The sequence below is a fragment of the Macrobrachium rosenbergii genome, chromosome 31 (assembly GCF_040412425.1).
Source record: "Macrobrachium rosenbergii isolate ZJJX-2024 chromosome 31, ASM4041242v1, whole genome shotgun sequence".
NCBI lineage: Eukaryota > Metazoa > Arthropoda > Malacostraca > Decapoda > Palaemonidae > Macrobrachium > Macrobrachium rosenbergii.
Genome location: NC_089771.1, coordinates 11,094,007 through 11,118,247, shown reverse-complemented (window position 1 = coordinate 11,118,247; position 24,241 = coordinate 11,094,007).

The window sequence follows — 24,241 nt, the reverse complement described above, 5'->3', positions numbered from 1 at the left end:
AGAGACTGGGCAAGTATGCAAGAAGACAAAACAGAATGTAAATTGTAAACAGCTACAACCAATTAAGCACATACGGGGGCTCAAAAATGCAGTGATTTACAAATAAGCAATGTAAATTTGAAGGGCAGCAGATACAGCAACCCTGGAATAACAACTGACTTTGTTATGTAAAAATTACATTAAATCATCGCTGATAGTAATTCTTTAACAGGGATAAACTCCAAGGTAATGGAATCAGTTCATTAAGATAATTTCTGTGGCGGCTTGCAACGGAGTCTTGCAATCAGGCTGCGACCAGGAATGGTTGTGGAATTTGGATGGCAGTCAGAACTAGCGGGACATAGATTTGCAACTGAGCAGATGATGACTCCCTGCAAGAGAGGTTAGGAGTTAACACCACACGAAAAGAGAAATGAAATCTCCCTATAAAAGCATTACACAATTGCACGTTCCTAAATTCTCAACATTACATAGCCCAGATGATAAATATAAAAAAATCACTTAATCACAGTCTTGGAATCGTAGTGGATTGTTCTTCTGAAACAATGAACACGTGTTGCTGCCAAACAAAGGGCGAAGCTTCAAACACTTGTATCACTTAGACTAATTTGCCCTTAATTTGCACTGGGGAAGGGATAATTGGATATTTATCACTGAATTGGTTCACTTGATTTCAAGGCAAGCTATGGGGCGAGTTACGGGCTGCCAGAGCAGGGTGACTTAACAAAGGGAAAGGCTTTTGTGGAGAAAGGAATTGAAATTTAAAGGAATGGAAAAATCAAGGGATTTCAGGGGGAAGGGAAAAGGCTGGCGTACTGACTACTTGCGAATCACGAACCTGGTCTACAGTTGTTGGCACCAAAACACGATCGACTTGGCCATTCATTGAAGTAGCGTTCACCCAGCTTAGAGCGGAAGAGGGGCGCAGAACATGCATCTCAAGCTGGATCTTGGAGGCCTCTGCTTGCCATCTCTGAGACTACGCTTGGCTTGGGCCTGTTTGTTGAAATTTGGGCCTATTGGGCCTGCAAAAAGTCATACAGCCAGCAAAAAGAGTGGAGGGAAAGGATCCTTAAGATTAAGTACTTAGAGGTTAACGTCCTACCTGTTGGCTAGCCCCATTATATCCTTAAGCTCTCAATACCTAACAACTCCCATCACGTGATGGGGGTGAAAAGGGGTCTCCATTGTTTCCCAGATCAGGTGAGTGGGGAGGTGATTCCTACATTGGTGAAAACTAGTTTTGTCTGCTTTCTCTGGTTTGAAATACTCTTGCTTCTCCCTCGCCATCGCCATATTCCCCTGCTCCGATAGTCAAATGAAAAGAGAAACTGCATTTCAAGAATAATGATGCACTGGAGGCTAAATGAGAGATGGATAAATCCTTGACAATATATATATATATATATATATATATATATATATAAATATATATATATATATATATATATATATATTATATATATATATATATACGTATATATATATATATAATATATAATAAATTAAGATGGCTTCAGGTATAAAATTTATGCACTGTAAATATTGGTGGTGCTTACCATTTACCATTTTGCTGAGATAATGTCATATGTTATAAAGAAACAATGTTCATTTTTATATGGAGATACTATAACCCTGTTAACATAGGCATAGTCTATTCGTCACCATCTTTGTTCATACGTTTTTTTCCCGTCAATTTAGTGGCTGAAGGTACCACAGAATAATGGTAGATTCAATTCAAAGGATTGTTTTGAAGATATTCAATAATTTTATTGACATATTCAACTATTAAGATATTCTATATATAATATCCTTATATATATATATATATATATATATAATATATATATATATATATATATATGTGTAGGTGTTCAGTGTGTGTGTGTGTGTGTGTGTGTGTGTGTGTTAAAGAACGTATGAAGGAGAAATGTAAAGGTTGGTTTTATACTAAAAGAAATTATGTAAATCCGCTGATAATGAACTGAACTTACATAAATAACTCTCAAGGGTCACTTCATTACGAATCCTGACATTAACATTTGATAAAAATATAAAAATGCAATTTCCATAACATCTGCGAAAGGGGAAATTGAAAACGATTGAAAAAACGACAATAAAAATGACAGAAGAAGAGAATAACTGTAGAGAGTGGAGATGCAGATGAAAGGTGAGAGACAATTAATTAAAAGTGAAAAGATTATAAAAGTGAAAGTTAGGAAGAAAGCGCAGATGGTGAAGCAGGGTTATTTTTTAATTACTGAGAATAACAAGAATCACTCATCCAAACAAAAGATGAGAGACCATTTGTTAATCTCTTTGATAAACACAAACATCAAAATTGTTTTTTTTTTTTATTAAATAGTTCCTGTCACATTCATACTTTTACCTAAATTGACGATACATACACTGCTCCACTCACCTCTGCTTTTCTGCACTATAACCTTTTAGATCTTAGGCCATTCCAATACAGTACTTCCTTTTACCAAAAAATGTTTTATTTATAAAAAATATAACTAAATACACACAATATATGGACACATTCTTGTTTACACTCATATAATATATATATATATATAATATATATATATATATATATATATATATATATATTATACATATATATATATATATATATATATATATATATATGTATATATATATATATATATATATATATATATATATATATATAATAGCCTATATAAAATCTGAGTGTGTTAATATAATATATATAATATGTGTGTAAAGAGGGTTTAATAGATAAAACATTGTGCCTTCTAACTTCTCCTAAATTCTTCTGGCTTTTTGGATATAGCTTTTTCACGATAAATAAAATAAAAAAATAAATTCTAGGACCGCTTATCAAATATCTTCCGTCTGGATATTTTAAATAATCACCTAATTACAAGCATAATTCCCAAAAAGAGACTGGAAAATTCGAGAAGTTAAGTGGGCATTGTAATTGAAATGTAAACCAAAATTTTGACCCTCTCAGCATTATATAGTTTTGGGTATGATATTCTCATAATTTCAAAACAGGTTTATATGCATCTGTGTATATATTATATATAATAGATATACATATATAAAGCACCTATATATATTGTTATGCTATATTTTCAGTTGCTGATATTTGGAATTTTCTGCCATGTTGTGCATAAACGTATATCCACATTCATCCTTTAGTTAAAATTTAAATGCGAAAATAAAAATGTTCATCTAAATTACATATCCAAAAGATTTTCGCCCTAAATGCATTTGAGTATATATAAAAAAGTTATAATGATCCTAAACATAATTTACATCCATCTATGTATATATAGACTGGGTATATATATATTTTATAATATATAGTCCTATATATATATGCCATTATCGTATTATATACTATATATCTATATCCACCTATATTGTATATTAATGTGATATCATCTGGAACTATTTCATGCTAAAACATGGAATTACTTGATGTTTGTCGAATTCTGCGTCTTAATATTTTTGTAGATTATTGTTTCACGATTTGAAATTTTACAAAATATTTTTTTGTATATATATGACAAAAACGGGTCGTTATCATAGCAGTATATCCTTTATTTATTTGACCTGTCATTAGCTAGAATATTTATGAAAAAACCCTATGGGAATGTAAATAACCTTTAATAATTCCAAATTCCCGAGATATTATTTACGTATCATAAAATATACTTTTTATCATTTACCGATTGTTTGGGCAAAAAATATATTTAGTCTTATAATTTTATTCATATAGGATCCTCGTGGATATGTTTTATAATACAGAATCTTTATCCGAGATTTGTTAAAACGTTTTGTGGTGTCACTATTATTATCCATCTTCTCTTATATATAGTAGGTAGCCTACCGCCGTTTATATCCTATGTTATAGATATATATTATATATAACATCATATTATCTATATATATATATATATATGGATACCATATATGTATATATATGCCTATATATATATCTATGTTTAAGATGTTGAAAGAATATTATGTTTCTATGTTTTATCCATTCTGAATCTTGGTTCCTTAATAATTTCGATCTTTCTTTATATTGTATACTGGATTTCTTATTTACTTTTCCATGTCCATTTACTACCTTGATCCACAAAATCTATATTTCAAATAATAAATGATCCGATCCAAAGATATCATCTCTTTCACATGGCATGGCCAAGCCACTGCAATCTTCTTTGCTAAATCTTCTTTGATACTTCTACCACTTTGACTGTCTTTCTTTGATAATCTATTTTGTCCTATCCTTTCTCGTGACTCCAAAATCCATGTCAACATCCCCATCTCTGCCATATTCCATCTTCCTTTCTTCAGTATCTTTATTGACCACGTCTCAGCCCCATTGCACACCATCACTGGTCTAACTACACTAATTTTATAAAACCTTCCTTTACTCTTGCACTAATCCTCTTGTCGACAATATTCCATATGATCTCCTCCAATTCATCTAAGCAAACTGTATCCTGTGGTTTATTTCTGAGTCCATGCCACCATCATCCATCATACAGGACCTTGTACTTGAAAGTGGTAACCCTCTTGATGTCGTCTAAAACCTAATTTAACTGCACCCTGTTTTCCTTCCCCTCCCATCCACAGATATTCTGTCTTAGCTCTGCTTATCCTTAAAACCTCGATCTTTAAGTGCTTGTCTCCAAACTAAAGTTTTTTCTACCCCTTCTCTTAGTCAGGTCCACCAAAACAACATCATCAGCAAGCATCACACTCCACGGGACTTCTTCTCTGACATCTGATGTAATAACATATAATCACAAGGTCAAAGATGTAGGGACTGAGAATTGAACTTGATGTAAACCAAATCTTACACTAAACTTTTGCAAGTATTGTTCCCACAGTGCTCCTTACCTGAGTGGTAACCTCTGTATCTGTATCCTGGACTACTTTAACATACTTTTCTGAAACACCCCTCTCCCTCATATATCACCACACTTCTTGCCTAGGTACCCAATCATATGCCTTCTCCAGATCAATAAATACTTGATATAGCCCTCTCTGTCTTTTTGCATGTTTTTCTATTGCTTGCCTTAGTGCAAAAATTGCACCCTTTCCCAGCATAAGCCCGAATTGTTCTTTACTTATTGTTGTCTCATTCCTTATTCTTTTCTCTATAATTTATTCATATATCTTCATAGTATGAGATATTAATTTCATCCCTCTGCAATTTGTGCAGTCTTGTATATCCCCCTTTCCCTTATATATTGGGATCATAATACTATTTCTCCAGCTGTCCGGTATTTTTTCTTGGCGGTAGACCTTTGAAAAGAGGTCCCAGAGTATATTAACCCTTCTCCTCTCAACCATTTCCACACCTCAACTGGTATACCATCTGGTCCAACAGCCTTTCCATTTTTCATTTTGTTAATAGTGCTTCAAATTCACTTCTTCTCTGGTGATATCTGGAACTGCTCTTACGCGTGGGGTTCCCTCTTCTCTTATTTTTCTAGGGTTCTCTTCATTTAATAGCTTCTCAAAATGTTCCTTCCACCTTGCTCTTATACACTCTCCCCTTGACAAAACTCTTCTATTTCGGTCCTTGATCTGCTTGATGTGCGTCAGATCTTTAGTTGCTCTATTTCTTCTTTTTGCTATACTGTAGATCATTTTCTGACCCTCTGATGTTTCTACTTTCTCATACATCTCATTCATTCCTTCTACCTTTGCCCTTGCCACAGTCCTTTTTGCTTCTTTATTTGCGATTTCTTAAGTCATTTCATTTTCCACAGATTTGACCCTTTCATATATTACCTTGCTTCTCGTTTTCTTTTTACCCTATCTTGAGCATCTTGGTTCCACCACCGGCTCTCCTTACCATTAGGTGGTCCTCTACCTGATGTTTTCACTCATAGCTCCTCTGCTGTTCTCAGTATCATTGTGCTATTTTCTACCCACCAGGTGTTCACATCATCTGCTAATCTAATACTGTGTAAGACCTTTTCTTTAAAACTCTCTGTCTCATCTCTTATCTTTTAGCCTCCACCATTTTATCTTGGAATGCACCATAGTTTTCCCCTGTGCAACCTGCAGTATCAAAAATCAGACACAACTAAAAAGCAAATGTTGTGGGCTAACAGTTTCTCCCCTTTATGATCTTACAGTTCTTAACTTCCACAGATCCTTTCTTCTGTTTATTGCCTGAAAATCTTTTGTTTCTGTCTCCTCCACCACTATATGTGTTTATTTTTTAAAAATTTTGTTGTTTATTGCCAAATCAAAAGATAATGCAAAATCTACTATAAGTTCTTTCTTCATTCACTTACTCCCATTCCATGTCCTCAATAAAATCCTTTTGATATTTTCCTCCTGAATGTTTCCAATGTGTCCATTCATTCACCTTCACTTGTCTTTTTCCATTTCTATTGATGTAATATCTCATTCATCTCAAATCCAGAATCTATTTTTTAACTTGTCAAAATAGTATTGTAAAGCAAAGCACTACTACATTTAGAATTTCCCCTTAACAGCAAAACATTTCATTGTTCTTTATTCTACAGCTTTTTCTTTCAACCTCAAGATATTTTCCTTCATTTCCAAAGTTCAAAAACAACCCCAACTCCACATCTTCTCCTGGCATTTTCAAATACTTCAGCATCTTAAATTAACACCAACCTCTCTTGCCTTGTTTCCCTTTTTTCTTGTCTCTCGAGTTGATTCAAGATATTTGAATTTTCCTTCTCCGTTTATTAAAAATTATAAGAAACTGTAAAAGCTAAATTCTCTTTACTTTCATGTATTTATGCCAACATTCAGATTGTTCCAAAAAAAAATCTTGACTTTAAACTTTATAAGGCCCGTCCTATGAATTGAAAACATTAAAAAATTTATCTAAGAAATTGTTAGAAATTGACATTAAACGAATTATTGCCCTTGTACTTAAAAAACCAAAGACACGGTCTCCACATAAACCAAAGTGAATTATCCTGTACTGAATAAAATGTTATCCCTGCCATTTTAACAAGACCATTTTGGCTCATGCATTAAACTAGCTGTTGACTAGAAGTCAGAATTATGTTAAATTCCATATACGCATATATTGCATAAATTCCGTCTGTCAATTGTCAAACAGAGCTTTTGTCAAGAGGGAGGAATTTCACTGCCTTTTATGTATTCTTTATAAACCTGCAAATGAACCTTTTTTTCCTCCTCTGAATCATTGTTTCACAATTAAATAAAATTACTTATATACCAATATAGATAACCTAAGATCATCATATATTTATATATATATATATATATATATATATATAACAACTTAAAATCAAGATGGCTATATATAGGATTACCTGATATATATATATATATATATATATATATGATATATACATATATATCGTTAAACTGACATATAATATATATATATGTATAATAGGTATATATATAATATAAATGGAAATATTCAATGATATATGTTTATCTTTATCTCCTATATGTATTAATTTGTTATATAGGGCTAGGATTGTTATGATTTCGATGGGCATTAAATTCTAATATTTATGAATATATATATGTACCTGTTTGTGCATATGTCCTCGATAAATTATCTGCCCAAAGTACACAATAATGATGTAATGGTCCTATTAAAAAATATTAAACAGCCAATTTGTTTTTAAATAGTGAAAAATAAGATATTCTTTATACCATTAACTAGAAGCCCTAACACTGTTAATAGCATAGCGAAACGTCTGTATTAAAAGCTGTCTCACGATATATGATGAGTTAGTTGGGTTTCTGGATATTTACCATATGTGTGGGCCTGCCTATTCTTGATTGATTTTGAATTATCTCTGATGACGATGTCTTATTGATAATCAAGAATGCATGCTAAACAATTTTAGAGATTGATTTTATTCTTCAGTCGCCCTTGGTTTAGTAAATGGTCTGGGGAGTGAATGGCCAACTGGTAAGTCCTGTGAATTGCCTGTCGGACTAGTATGTTTATGAACGTCTTGCGACGTTAAAGTGATTCTATCCTTCTGTCTACTTCCTTGGTTCAATAAACTGCCTATTTTGACACTTCTCTTACGACTAATAAGGTCTTCGAAATATATATTATGCCCCTCGACCCTCTTTGAAATGCTCATTTCCTCTCTACTGTTTACAGCTCCTTCAACATAAAATTTTTTTTTTTATAAAATTTAGTCTGTAACAAGTTAAATGTTATTCTGTCGTTTGTCAGTGTCCATTACTTTCAGGATTCTCTTAAATGTAATTGCATAGTCTGTCTTAATTTGGTGTAAACGGTGTTTATTCTATGTTTTTTCAAAATTTGATTTTTGTGTTTATTTAATGTATTTTTAATACACTTTTACCCTGTCATCTTATCCAACTTTTCATGACGAAATTAATCATTTCTCACTAATGTGCCGAATAACTGTTTTCCGTCCAAACCAGTTTTAAACAGTTAAATCTGTTAAGAAATGAAGCTCATTTGGCATTACACCGTCCCTAAGATGAATTTATACGCCGTTTTTATATGCAAGATGATTTTTTTCAGGAAGAAAATTTCAACATCTTTCGAAAGGAATTACCTCCTTAACTCAAGCTCATCCCGAGGAACCCTGAACAGTTGGCGCTTCTTCAAGAAAAGACCAGCTCAGTCCCTTGTTTACATCCAACGTTATATAAAGTACAAGTGCCCCAGATGTAGTCAAGGATCTTGTCTCAAAGTACTAGAGGTTGCTCTGGGTTCGCATTTGTCATAGAGGAGTCAGCATTAGAACCGGGAGCAGATTACCAGCCCTGAACAGTCTAAAAATCAGGAATCACTCATCCATATAAGTAAACATTCATTTGGTAAAGATTTTTCAGTTTAGGACAAGTAAAAAAGCAAATATTTAACAACAACTTAAGTTCTATTTTATTAAATTAAACTGCCACCATTAAACTCCCACACATCCTAATACACAACTGTTTATTGCCTGATGGTCTTGTTAAGAGTTTTTTGATCTGTTTGTATGTTTATTTATTTATTTATTTTCTTTATGATTGTAATACTCAAATCAGTGCAGTAGTTTGTTTTAACTTCCTTCTGTATAGGTTGTTACAGCCTTTTACTTGTTCTTTTAGGATAGGATTTAGTCATTTTATTGTGAACGTTTTATTGTAATTGTAATGCAATGACTTGTGATTTAATTTTAATTTACTGATTGCCATGTTCGCTGTTTGCAGCCTGGAAAATGCAAATTTGAGGAATGTGAAACGTCGGCAATTTTTAATAAAATGCATATGACAGTGCATTTCCTACATGCCTTGATTGTTCTTCATAGCTGTTGCTCTGAAGTTAGAGGTATATATATAATATATATATTATATATATATATTATATATATATTATATATTTACATCTATATATAATTATATATATATATATATATATATATATATATATATATACATTTAACATTGATATTGCTGTCCTCATCTCATTTGCTTTATCATTATATAAAAGGTATATTGCACAAAATATTTGTCAAAAAAACGCAAGATAATCCAGTATCTAACGAACCTTTGGATACATTTTAAAAATATATAATAACTCATAATTAGTCTTAATAAATAGTCTGGACATCATTTCAATAAAAACAGACGTTCATGTTAAAAGGCGATATAACATTGAATATGTTGTGTAAGTTTTCATAATAAAACTCCCAAAATTTTCATTACACTGAGAGCAACAAGGTTGTTCTTCAAACTTTTGTAAAGAAAACTATTGTCCGGCTTTGTCTGTCCGTCCGCACTTTATTCTGTCCGTACTTTTTACTGTCCGTGATATCTTAAAAACTACTGAGGCTATGAAAGCTGAAATTGGTATGTTGATCATCCACCTCCAATCATGAAAAATATCAATGTTGAACTCTGAAATGTAGTTCTTATTTTATTTAACTGTTAGATAGCCATAATCGTGCTTCATGGCAACGATATTTAATAGGCCACCACCGGGCCATGGTTAAAGTTTATTTGATTTGGGTCATATATATTATACTGAGACCACCTAACCCATATAAATCTATTTTCGGTGGCTTTCATTATATATGTACAGAAAAACTAAACACGCAAATAATTATACTTATATTTTATATGCATTGGTAACCTAATAAGTTTTTCTGGAAATGCAGATAAACATAAACCTGTTTCAGACTAAAATCAAATAAATATAGTATGCAAAATTTACAGACTAATCTAGCGAAGCCACACATGTGAGTATTCTTATAGAGATAGATTATCGGAAAAAACATTGATAAGAAAATAGAAGTCAACACAGAATTTTTTGAACGAAAAATACAATTTTGTTGTTGTGGTGTATTCAAATTTATCACATAAATATGGTGTATTCAAATGTTATCACATAAAGCCATATCAAATGTTATCACATAAAAAGCTGTATTTAAATGCTTATCATACAAAATATTCAAATGTTATCATATAAAAACAGTATTCAAATGTTATCACATAAAAAGCTGTATTTAAATGCTATCACACAAAAAGCTGTATTCAAATGTTATCACATTGTTATCACATAAATGTATAAATGTTATCACATAAAAATGCTATAAATGTTATCAATAAAAATCTGTACTCAAATGTTATACATAAAAACTGTATTGAAATGTTATTGCATACAAGTCTGTATCAAATGTTATCATATATATAAAGCTGTATTCAAATGTTATCACATAAAAACTGTATTCAAAATGTAATATATCACATTAATTAACACTTTATTGAAATGTTATCACATTAAAACGATGTATTCAAATGTCATCACAAAAAAAGCTGTACTGAAATGTTATCACAAAAGCTGTAAAAATGTTATCACTCTTTTCTCTGTCTCTACAAAAGTTATCACATTAGAAGCTGTATTCAAATTTTATCACATAGAAAGCAGTTTTGAATGTTATCACCTAAAATCTGCATTCAAATGTTATCACATAAAAAGCTGTAATGAAATGTTATCACATAAAATAACAAGAAATTGGACTGTTTAAAGAAACACAATTGATTTTACAAAATACATATGTTATACAAATAACCCAACTCAGCAATGAATAAAAAAAGCAAAGATTAAAATGCATCTTAAGGAGAACATATCAAGTCGATAACTAACCTCAGACACTAAAACATTTTTTTCTTAAGCAAATCTCACTCTCTCTCACAGCATTCAAATAGTCCAAACTCACATTCTCTCTCTCTAATATCATCCTCAAAGGAATGGATCATTTAAGGAAACGCAATCTTTCATGTCTAAATAGATTTATTATTCAAAGAATCTGTCAAGTAATGAATGAACAAAGAAAATTAAAATGCATCATAAAATGAATTATCAAAAATATATGAAACTCTGACAAAACACAATAATGGAAAGTGTAAAATGCATAAAAAGTCTATAAATTCAAAACGTCACATACAAAATAATAATATTAAACGTCTAGTCTTAAGTCAACCACATGAGAAATACCCACACCAGTTCAAAAGTTTTGCATTGTTAGAAAACCATGGTAAAAATTCCAAGATATCATCATAATGTCACCATAAAAAAGACCATGTTCTGAACTCACCTTATTCTGCCAGTTTCTAAGAGATTGGAACACTCAAAGCCACGTCTTGACAATCTGCAGTTCTAGCTTCGTTAATGAACGATCAGACTTATTTTTGGGCAGAATTAGACACAAAATCTATATTTTCTAACGCACGAACTCACGAACTACATATCAACTCGGTCATCTGTTCACATACCGAGCCAATATTGTGTGTTCATCAGCCAAACAGCTGAGGTAAACAAACTATTTGCTGAATGCAATGATTTTGCGACTGTCGGTTTGACTCCAGTACCATCTTACAGCACATCTTCTTTCATCATCTTATTCAAAAACATAGTATGTGCAGTTAAAATTGGCCATATTTTCCTGAAATAGTGCTCGGCCACCCCATAAGAGCGTCTCGCTCTCTTAATGGCAAACCAAAATAAAAGCATATGTATAAAACATAACAAATAGAGCTATGCTCAATTAGCAATGTCTACTGCACTGCAGTTTTAAGTACTGCTCTCATGAAGTACTTCCAAAGTCACTGGGGTTGTTTTCTTAGAGCCTTTGCATGTAGTCTTACAAGCACAAATAAGCTTTACTACTCCCACAATAAGAATTATCAGTAAAATAGCCACTAAAACTATCAATATGGATGGTAAAACATATTTCTGGTACTCGACCATCAACGGATCATCGTTCTCCAATAACAGCGGAACAGTTATTGGTATCATTGTTGTAGGCACTGGAACTACATCATGATCGTTACGCATGTGACGCATGAATATCTTCTCGGAACTGTTGAACACAGCACGGCTAATTACGAGGAAGTCTGTTGATACCACTCTGCACGATGAATCAAACAGCTTAGATCCTTGAAGAATGAATGACGTCAACTTGTTACCCTGGCACATCGTTGTAACAGGACATTCTTTGCAGTAACGGCAGTAAGAGTTCTGGTGGACACATGTGGTATTCAAGTGAAACTGTCTAAAGTCACATTCTGTCGGTGTCTGTCTATGAACCAATGATAATTCACAACCACCCACAGATACAACTCGCAACTGGAAAACATTACTGTCACACACATACTTCTCTCTAACTAAAGTACAACCTGTCTTATAATCAACTCCCGAACCTTGATATTGATCTCCCAAAATGAACATGGTCTCTAATCCATCCCATGTCACTACTAAGTCTCCAAAAGCACTGGAAAAGGTCTAATAATAAAACTAAGAAAAGGTTTCATGGTACTGAAGGAAACGTATACTATTAATCCCCGATCAGACAATCTCACAAAACATTATAATATAAATACAAATCTGTATCCCAGAATAATACTTTCGCCCCATGTAGACCTTAAACACAACAACTAGGTGTCCTAAAGGTAACTCATATCACCAACAAAACCATCTGCTGCAGAAATAATTGCTTTTATTTGCATTTGCACTTCTATCCTTAGAGAATCAGTTTCTTTCAATATTAAGAAAAGTATGTTGGATCGTAAGAAGTTCTACTGTTACATCAAGATCTTCTTTCAAACCTTCTACTGTAACTAACAAATCATTCAAAGAATGTCTAATTGTTTCAAAACCACTTCTCAATTTCTCATTACTTTCTTGCAACTGATTTAACTGTTTCCCCTGAGCTATTAGGTCTCTTTGAACTTCTGCTATTTTGACTAAACTTCCGATGACAAAAAATCGCAAATCCAAACACCTAGAACCTTCTCCTAAAGAAGGTGAATTTCCTGGAGTAACCGGAATCCTAAGTATCTCCCTTTATCAAAAAAATGAATTTCCTAAATAACAAAGAATCCATTCTAATGTTTTATCATAACACAACCTCAAATAAATTCCTAATCAATGTTAAATCTTATTTCACTCTCAATTAATCTATTTAAAGAGACTGGCAAAATCATTCTTAACAAATGATCTAAAATTCAACATCTAAAATGAACAAGAGACAAAAAAAAACAATAAATATCATATATATACAAATATCAACCCATTTATCCCTCTAACTATATACAAATGTTCCATTACATCCCAACTTTCTTTAATTTTGAAATATGGGTCAATTTCGTCACACCAGTATTTACATCTTTAACTACAAATCTATTCCCTTTTTTTGATCTCTACAATCTCAAAAGGTCCATGGAACTTTGGACTTAATTTATAATTCAGATCATTCCGAACATTCACTTTAACAAACACTCTATCACCCATGGAAAAAGCTACTCCCCACGATTTAGCGTTACTTTTTCTCTACCATTGCGCACGAACTAAGTTCAAGTTCTTTACTGATACGCGCAAATCTTTCTCTCGCTGTATTTATCAACGAAGTAACCGTAACATCGCCCTTAACTTGCTCTGGTAACAAATCAAAAGGTCCTTTCAACTTGTACCCATACAAAGATTCTGCTGGAGATATCTTAATTGTGTCATTCATCATAGTGTTGATACTATATCGCACTTCATCCAAAGATCTGTCCCAATGTGTATCGGAACCGCCCCACTGTCATGCGTAAAGCTTCGATTATTTTCCGATTCGCCCTCTCACATAACCCATTCGCTTCTGGTCTATACGGGATTATAGATACTTTCTTTATTCCCAGTAAATTAGCAAGACCGTCTACAGTCTTATTAATAAATTCCCTACCATTGTCTGTGAGCAGACATTCAGGAACACCATATCTACAAATTATCCCCTTAAAGAATGCTATAGCTACTTCCTCAGCTGACTTGTATTTCAGTGGGAAAATCTCGACAAAAACGAGTTAACTCATCAACAACTACTAATAAATGTCTATATACCATAAGCAGATTCTGAGAAGTTACCCAGAATATCCATATGCACTCTCTGAAACGGCCTATTTGGTATGGGATATGAACCCAAACGACACGACACTGTCGTCGCTGGCTTATTCGCATTGCAAATAGCACACTTCTTCACAATTCTTTTGGAAAATATATTTTTCCAAAAGAACTTTGACCTGACGTTTTCATACGTCTTGTCAACACCTAAATGAGGAGAACCAAATTTACAATGTACAATATCTAGAACTTGTGGTACTAGACTCTCTGGCACGATGATTTGTGTAATTTCACCCATGCTTAGACTACTTCGCAAGTTATACTTAACTTTCCTAACTAATAAATTATTCTCCAACTCTAGTCCAGAAAAAGGCAACTTATACCCTTTCTTCGGTGAAACTCCCTGAGAAATGCCTTAGCATCTGATAGTAATTTATCTTCATCTTGCTTCTCTTCGAGCAAAGGTATGTCCCAAGTGACATTTTCACCAGTAACATAACACACAACGTTTCTCTCAACATCACGAATAACAATCTCTTCCCGAGACTGCCGACACACTATTTCTCTCCGAAGTATGCACTATAGGAACGTGTATGTCCTCTACATGCGATATCTCAGAACTACTAGTATCCGAGACATGAGACACCAAATGTCTACTCTCTTCTCCCACAGGATTCGGTATGTACTCCTCATCCTCAACCAGAAAATATCTGCTCAATGCATCTGCAACTACATTATGCTTACCTTCAATGTATTTGAGGCTTGCATCAAAATCTCTCAATGTCAAAAACCAACGTGCTCTCTTGGGCGATAAATTTGGCTTATTAAAAAGCTCTAGCAACGGTTGATGATCTGTAAAAATCTCAACTTTATTTCCCAACAACAACATCTTGAAATGAACAAGGCTAGAGACGACTGCGAAAGCCTCCTTGTCCACAACTGACATCAGCCTTTCGTTACTACCACGCGTTTTGAACTTTCTGCTATAAAAAGCAATTGGGTGTAATTTTCCCTCAAATTTCTGCATCAAACACGCACCTATACCTTCCTGACTTGCGTCAGTCACCAAGGTGAACGGTTGACTAAAATCTGGAAACTTCAAAACAGGTGGGTTCACTTAAAGCATTCTTAAGCTTCTCAAAAGCTAATTGCTGACTGTCACCCCAAACAAATTTAACGTCTTCTCTGTAATAGATCTGTCAATGGAGACGCTATTGTAGAAAAATTTCGCACAAAACGGCGAAAGAAACCCGACATACCTAGGAATGAACGAATCTGCTTCCTGGTTTTGGGAACTGGAAAACTCACGATAGCTTTGACTTTGTCATCATTCACTCTGACTCCTTCTTTTAGAGATAACATGACCTAGATAGACAATTTTTTTCTTCAGAAACTCACATTTAGCCAATTTGACTTTTAATCCAGCAAACCGTAATCGCTTATGGACTTCTTTTAACACCTTTAGATGTTCTTCGATTGTATCTGTGCATATGAGAATGTCATCCATGTACACAAATACCGACTTTCCTAATAAACCGTGAAGTACTGTGTTAACCAGCCTAGTAAATGTTATTGGGGACCCTTGTAATCCAAAAAGGCATCCTATTAAACTCGTAATGTCCCTTTGGTATAGAAAATGCTGTAAATTTACGACTATTCTCGCTAAGAGGAACTTGCAAAAACCCCTGCATAAGATCTATAGATGAATATATATTCTTGCCACCGATTTCAACAAACAAATCAGGCAAACAAGCTACAGGGTATCTATCTGGGCATGTCTTTTCGTTCAATTTACGAAAGTCTACGCATACTCTGATGCTACCGTCTTTTTTTGGGACTGCTAGTAAAGGAAAATTAAAAGGTGAGGAACTCGGCCTAATAATACCTTCTGACTCCCATTTCTGAACTTCTTTTTCTACTTCTTCTCTGATCTTAAAAGGAATTCGATATGCTGGAATATATATGGGATTTGTACCTTTCTCTAGGCAGATTGAATGTTCTAAAACATCTGTAACCCCTAGTTTATCTCCCTTCAAAGCAATAATATCTAAATATTCTTTCAACACTTTCTACTTTATCTGAATACTCGAATAATCAGCTTTAGCCAAATGTTTGTGAAGAACTTGACTTCTGAATTGTAGCTCCTCGCTGGGAAACATATTACTGTCTCCACAAAAACTCACTATCTTATGTTCTTCCTTAAACTCTTCAAAATCAATTACGTAAGAACTATTGTGATATTTTTTCACTGAGTCTTGATAGCTTACTAATTCTACTGCAGTTACGCCTGCGACTGAAACTTCATTTACTGACACCGTACTTACAACGTCTTTGAATCTCTCGGTTCCCTCAACAACGCATACTTGAGAAGGAAAATTTTTCTCTTTCACCGACACTTTAATCAATGTAGGAACTCGTGGGTGCAATTCAATGTCTTCTAACAAAAATCCTTTGAAAGACTTTTTGCGGAATGTCTTCATTCTCTAATGAATGTGTTACACATGTCGCAGTCTGCGTCTTGGGTTTCTCAAAGTTTTTTCCATGTGTCTATATGGAACAAAACAACCTGGCTCACCTATTGTAATCCCCTGAATTCCCGTAAGAATGTTGATGTTATGTCGCATACAAGAAGGGGTGTCCTAGCAAAATCATTTCACCTAAGGCTAATCCTTCTATGACCAAAATGGTTCTACTATTGTCTTTTCACCGATACAAAGCGTAAGAGATGACGAACCTAAAGATATTCAATCTTCTCGCCTGTACATCACACACTGTCTCATTAGTTGGGACTAATTTATCACTCTGGAAATTTCGAGTGAAAAAGATCAGCATCTATCAGGTTAACTGAGCTGCCAGAATCAATGAAGATAGAAATTTCAATGCCATTAGAAAAACCACGTACAATCGGCCTAGGTTTTGGTGACTCTAAGACCTGATTGCTCATTATCCTGTGTCCGTCTTCGAACTTATCTTGTGAAAATTCTGATGTTCGTTTGTGTACCTAGAACTTGCATCATGTGGAATTCTTCTGTCATATCTAGTAAAACTACCCCCGTGTTTTCCTGAATATTCTCTATTCTTTGTGGCTGGGCAAAATTTCCACCCATGGTCTGAAGATTTGCAACCTGAACAATATCTCACTCTGCAATTTGACTTACTATGTCCTGCTTTATCACAGTTAAAACAACGAATCGTTGTTACTGATCTCTGAGGTTTTCTTCGATTCCACCCGCGCACATGCCTTCGCTCCTGCATCGTTTCCTAGATGTGAGGAATTTGCATTATTCTGTGGTTTTGAAACTGTTGCTGAAATTTTAGCACCTCCCTTCACAAAACTACTGTCCAGCGTCGGGCATTTTGATAGATTTTTATTAATCTGTGCAAACAAAAAGGATTCATCTGTATCCTGATCAATTCTTTTATCAAAACTATCTGTAATTACATCTGGGACTAACGTTAAAAGGCAGGCAAAGTGTAGCAGTTTTTCAAAATTATCTAAGGAGATATTATTTCCATTTACCCATGGAGAGTTTTTCATAGATTTCTTTAACTCACCTACTGCATCAAATAGGCGAGCACTGTACGTGATTAATGAATCGTTACCTTTCCTAGTTCTGATATGCGCTCGCAGATTCCGAAAAATGCATTCACGGTTGATCCCGCCATATGATGCACGAAAAATTCCTGAAGTTCTTTCCAAGTTTTACACTTTCTGAACCCGAAACTGCGTGCTCGTTCTCCAATGTCCCCTTTGTCTAAGTCTAGAAAAGCTTTAGCCTCTGTTAAAGCTTCAGCGCCATTTGTAATTTTCTTAGAATTCAGATAATTTTCTACTGATTCAATAAATGTTTCCACATTCTGAGTTAACTTCCGTCAACTAAGCCCTTTAAAATTTGTAATGCCTGCATTGAAGTTCGTCAGTCTATGAGTCACAATTGATTGTGACGTACTTTGCCTGAGTCCGGCATTTTGTGAATAATCACACGCCCAATCGTAATAACATGAAAAGAAAAAAAAAAAGAAACGAAGAGATTACTCAATCCCAAGAACAGAAAACGGAAGACTTGCCTTATCACTCAATCTGCTAACAGAAAACTTCTGTGAACTCTGTGCGAGAATGGGAAGTCACCAACTGAAGACGAGACAAAAGATGATATCTGATTTTGTTGCAAAGCTCATCACACACTTAATTAACTCACAATCGCCACTATTCACACTTATTTGGGTGTTTTCTTAACCCCAAACTACTCTACTTATCACCCAGATCTATTTTCACAATTCCCACTCCTGAATACTTAAATAGAAAAAGAAAATCACTGTATCGGTGCATAATTCTTGCAGAATATAGTTCTCCCACTTCATTGCACAAAGTCTCAACACTGATCATTCAGCTGCTTCCAGCAGCCAGCCAGTCAGTGCCCCGAGGCATAGTGTTATCAATTAGTCTATTTCTAATTCTCCCTCTTTCGCTATCTTAACCAAATGAAACATCGCTGTTATCAATTAAACTTTTTAACCGCTGCCACCAAATAAACTCTGTTATACCCCTACAACAGATTCAGCATTTCGTGTAGAAATGTTTACGTAACGTGGCTTTTGATCTATCGACAGGAAAGCATGGTGATTTCGACCCTGGTACCTCTCCCTGACACTCAGCCCACACAGACCCTTTTCTCTCACTTGCTCCTTCTCCCTAGGACTCCGGCAGCATTTTCCCCTCTCAGTAAATCTCTCTCTCATCGAACATACCTCAAAAGAAAAATGGATCATCTAAGGAAACACAATCTTTCCTACAAAAATAGATTTATTATTCAAACCAACCCAACCAGTAATGAATGAACAAAGAAAAGATTAAAATGCATAATAAATGAATTATCAAGTCAAAATAATCTAACTCTGACTAAAAGTCTTATTTTGGCTAAGCCTTTTAAACACAAAAACTCTCACATACTCCATATTAGACATCATAAGTCTAGTCTTAAGTCAACCACATGAGAAACACCGACATTGCAAAGGTTTGCATTGTCTTCTATAACCACACCAATTCCACAGATATCATCATAATGTCACCACAGTGTCACCACAAACATCTGTCGAAAGAATTAAGCACAATAGTAATCTCCCAAAAAATACAAGTGCAAAACATAATAACGAAAGTCTAAAATGCATGATTAATAATGGTTAATAACAATACACAATAAAATAGAATATTAAAGTGGCATGAATGGTTATGTTCAACTTTCCACACAAGTTCATAAGTGTCTTGAAATATGGTAAAAATCACAAGTTCACAGTTCACACAGAAAAAGAAGAGTCTGAACTTTACCTTATTCTGCCAGTTTCTAAGAGATTGAAACACTCAAAGCTACGTCTGACGATTTCGCTCTAGCTTCGATAATGAACGATCAGACTTACTTTTTGGGCAGAATTAGACACAAAATCTATATTTTCTAACACACAAACTTATGTACGACGCATATCAACTCGGTCGCCTGTTTCACATACCAGAGCCAATATTGTGTGTTCATCCAGCCAAACAGCTGAAGTAACCAAACTATTTGCTGAATGCAATGATTTTGCAACTGATCGCTTGACCTAGTACCATCTTGTACCATCTCTCTTTCATCACATCTTATAGTATGGCAGTTATGAATTGATATATTTCCCTTAAATAGTTATATATATATGATATATATAACATTATTATATATATATATATATATACACATATATATATATATATATATATATATATATATATATATATATATATATATATATATATATATATATATATATATATATATATATATATATATATATATATATATATATATATATATATATATATATATATATATATATATATATATGTATATATGTATATATATATATATATATATATATATATATATATATATATATATATATATATATATATATATATATATATATATATATATATATATATATATATATATATATATATATATATATATATATATATATATATATATATATATATATATATATATATATATATATATATATATATATATATATATATATATAGATATATATATATATATATATATATATATATATATATATATATATATATATATATATATATATATATATATATATATATATATATATATATATATATATATATATATATATATATATATATATATATATATATATATATAATTTGTGTGTGTGTGTGTGTGTATATATGTGTATATATATGTATATATATATATATATATATATATATATATATATATATATATATATATATATATATATATATATATATATATATATATATATATATATATATGTATATGAATGTGTGTGTGTGTGTGTGTGTGTGTGTGTGTGTGTATGCATATGTATGATCATGAATGGTTTTATATGAATCTTTGTAGTACAGTTGGTTAAAACGTAATACCAGTCTAATTCTTACTCAATGCTTCAAATCCTTCCATGATTCTATGCATTTTAAATGATGTCATTATGTATAAACATAGCGGTCATGTCAAAAATTATATAATAACAACTTTTCCAGAGTATAAAAATTAAATTACCATACATTTTTATGTAATATGTGCATACAAGGAGCAATGACAGTTGCTAATTTTATATCATTCCGCATGGAAATAACCATTTGACAAGGAAGTCAGCTAATGTATGCCTTGGATTATAGCATGACTGATATATCAGTTATAAAATTTTTTGGTGGTTCTATAATTATAATTAAGCATATATCAGCAAAATATATTTAATTATGGAACAGTCAAGAGATCCCTGGATATAAAAGTGCAAGAAAGCTTTTTATAAATATTATAATAACAGATGAACAAAAATACATCAATTTTCGTAAAATTAAATTTGAAAGGAGGAACCCTTTCCAAAATATTATACTCCAAAATACCAGAGATTTTTTCAGCAATTCTCCAGAGCATAAATAGTTCTCCAGAGTTATGGCAAATGCAATGAAGACGGGAGAACTTCCTATAAATAGAGACCTGAAGAAAAAAGTAGAAAATTACAGCAGCTTTTGGAAGGGGATAAAACAGTAAATAGGGGACGTGGTGGAAAATAGAGAAAGAGAGAGATAAAGAAGAGACAGAAGAATGGTTTTAAGGGGGAGAGTTGCAGGAAAAGAAGGGAAGGTAATGAATTTATGAAATCTGAAGAGATTGTGGATGACAATGGGGAACTCTGGAGCAGAATCCTGCCCTGGGGAGATATAAAAGGTTTTATGTTTGCAAACAAGTTAATCATTAAATGCAGCATTTAGGAAACGGAGAGTTAATATTGACCAATGCTGATTTAATGAGGTATAAATCTAAGAATAATAATTCTGCAGTGCTTTTTAATATTTGCTGTTCCCTCTTCTTACTTTCCATTTTAAATAATATTTTTTTCATCATAACCACCATTAAGTAGTCTACGTTTACGAAAACCTCCAAATTCTTTCATCAGTCACTGCAATATTTCCACATGCCCAAGGAACAATTGAGTAAAAGAAATTGAATAATGTACCCATAAGAGCGGAAAAAGTAAACGAGAAAAGAAACAGTTAAAAAAAATTCATTTAAGCCATTAAACATTCAGCTTTTACGTAGACCCTTAATTCCTTTCACCAGCCACTGCAATATTTATAATGGCTTGATAAAAATTTAATAAAAAAAATGAATAATGTTCTGCTAAAAATGACAGAAAGAAGAGAGAAATGAAACATATAAAAATCTTATTCTAGAATATTGAAAAGCAAAATAACAACGGCTTCGGCACAGTCTCCCCCCCTCCCCCACCCCAACCACAAGGGCATTTAGGGTTATAGCAATGAACACTGAAGTTATTGCAAATGCAAAAATGCAAAAATGCAAAAATGCAATAGAGATCGGAAAGCTCATCAATACAGAGAGAGCGTAAGGAAAAAAAGGAGAGAAATACATCAGTGTGTGGAATGGGAATAGAACAGTAAATAAGGGAAATGGTGAAAAATAGAAGAAGCGAGATAAAGGAACGAAAGAAGAAGAACGATTCGGTGAGAGGAGAAAAGTGATAAAGAAGAGAATGGGTAGATAATGAATTTATGAAACTGGAATGAGACTGTAGATAAAACGAGAAAATCCTGATTCACAGAAATATTGAGAAAAATACACACGCACATATACATAAACACAGACACACGTTATATATATATCATATATATATATATATATATATATATATATATATATATATATATATATATATATATATATATATATATATATATATATGTGTGTGTGTGTGTGTGTGTGTATATATATATATATATATATATATATATATATATATATATATATATATATATATATATATATATATATCATAAATTCATCAACTACCTTAATATATATTGTTATTATTGTTATCATTCAGTAGATGAAACCTATTCATATGGAACAAGCTTTCAGGGACCACTGACGTGAAATTCAACCTTCCAAAGAATATGGTGTTCATTAGGAACAAGCAAAGTAAACGGAAATACAGAAAGAAGAGATACATGTAGTAAAAAAATAAATTAATAAATAGATAAATAGATAAAAATGTATCAAAATAAAAAAAAAGAATAGTATTAGGGTAGTAATGCATTGCATTTTTAATTGAACTTCAGAAGTTCCAATTGCACAACATCCTCTGGGAGGCTGTTCCACAGTCCAACGGTGTGAGGAATAAATGTCCCCTGGAACTGAGACGTTCGGCAGCGTGGCATATTTACTGGATATTAGTTCTGCTGTTGCTCTCGGCAGGTAAAGGGGATCAGGGATAAACTGTGAATGTGAAAGACTTCTGTTGAAATACAACTTATGGAAAAGCGACAAACAAGAGACCGTCCGTCAACGGTCCAAGTCATAACTGGTACTATTAGGAAACAGAAACCTACCGCCACGAACCACTCTATTTAAAAGAGATAAATCTGTGGCAGAAGCAGACATGCACACCGGAGAACAGTACTATAGTAAAAAAAAAGTACAAATAACCTAAAACAGGTTGCATTGATTTTATCACTGTTATAAGTATATGACGCCTTATGAGCAATACCTGACTTAGGTGCTGCATTTGCTACAGCTTTCATTAAATGTTTCTCAAACGTTAGATGTCAGTTAAAATTTACACCTAGAATAGTTAAAGCTTCAGACTCATTCAGCAAAGTTCCATCCACCTGAAGGGGAGGATGGGGTGGGAAATCAGTACGAGATCTGCTAACCAACAGTGTTTTCGTTTTACTGGAGTTCAGCCTCATACTTCACCGAATACACCATTCCCTGATCCGGTCCGTGTCCCGACTGAAGTTGAGGGCAGCTTCATTTCTCATACGTGGAGACTTTACTACACCCACAAGTGTTGCATCATCGACGTACTGAAAAACCTTGATTTCCAGGCCAACAACCACATCACTTATATACAATAAAAATAACAGTGGACCAAGAACAGTGCCCTGTGGAACTCCAGACACAATAGGTCTTGGTTCACTAAAGATCCCGTCCACAGCAAGTCGCTGCTGCCTACCTGTAAGTAAATCTTGAAGGAATCTTAAAACATATCCACCCACTTCAAGATTCTGAAGTTTATGAATAAGTGCCCTGTGATTTACTAAATCGAAAACAGCGCTAAATTCTATTTGAATTACTCTGCAATCGAAACCCTTATCAGTGTTCCCTTGCAAATGGCAAGTCAAGTCTAAAAGATTATCATAGACACCTAACTGCGTCCTGTACCCATATTGACTATCAGCTAACAATCCTTTAGATTCCACATACTTATATAGTGGCTTAAAAATAA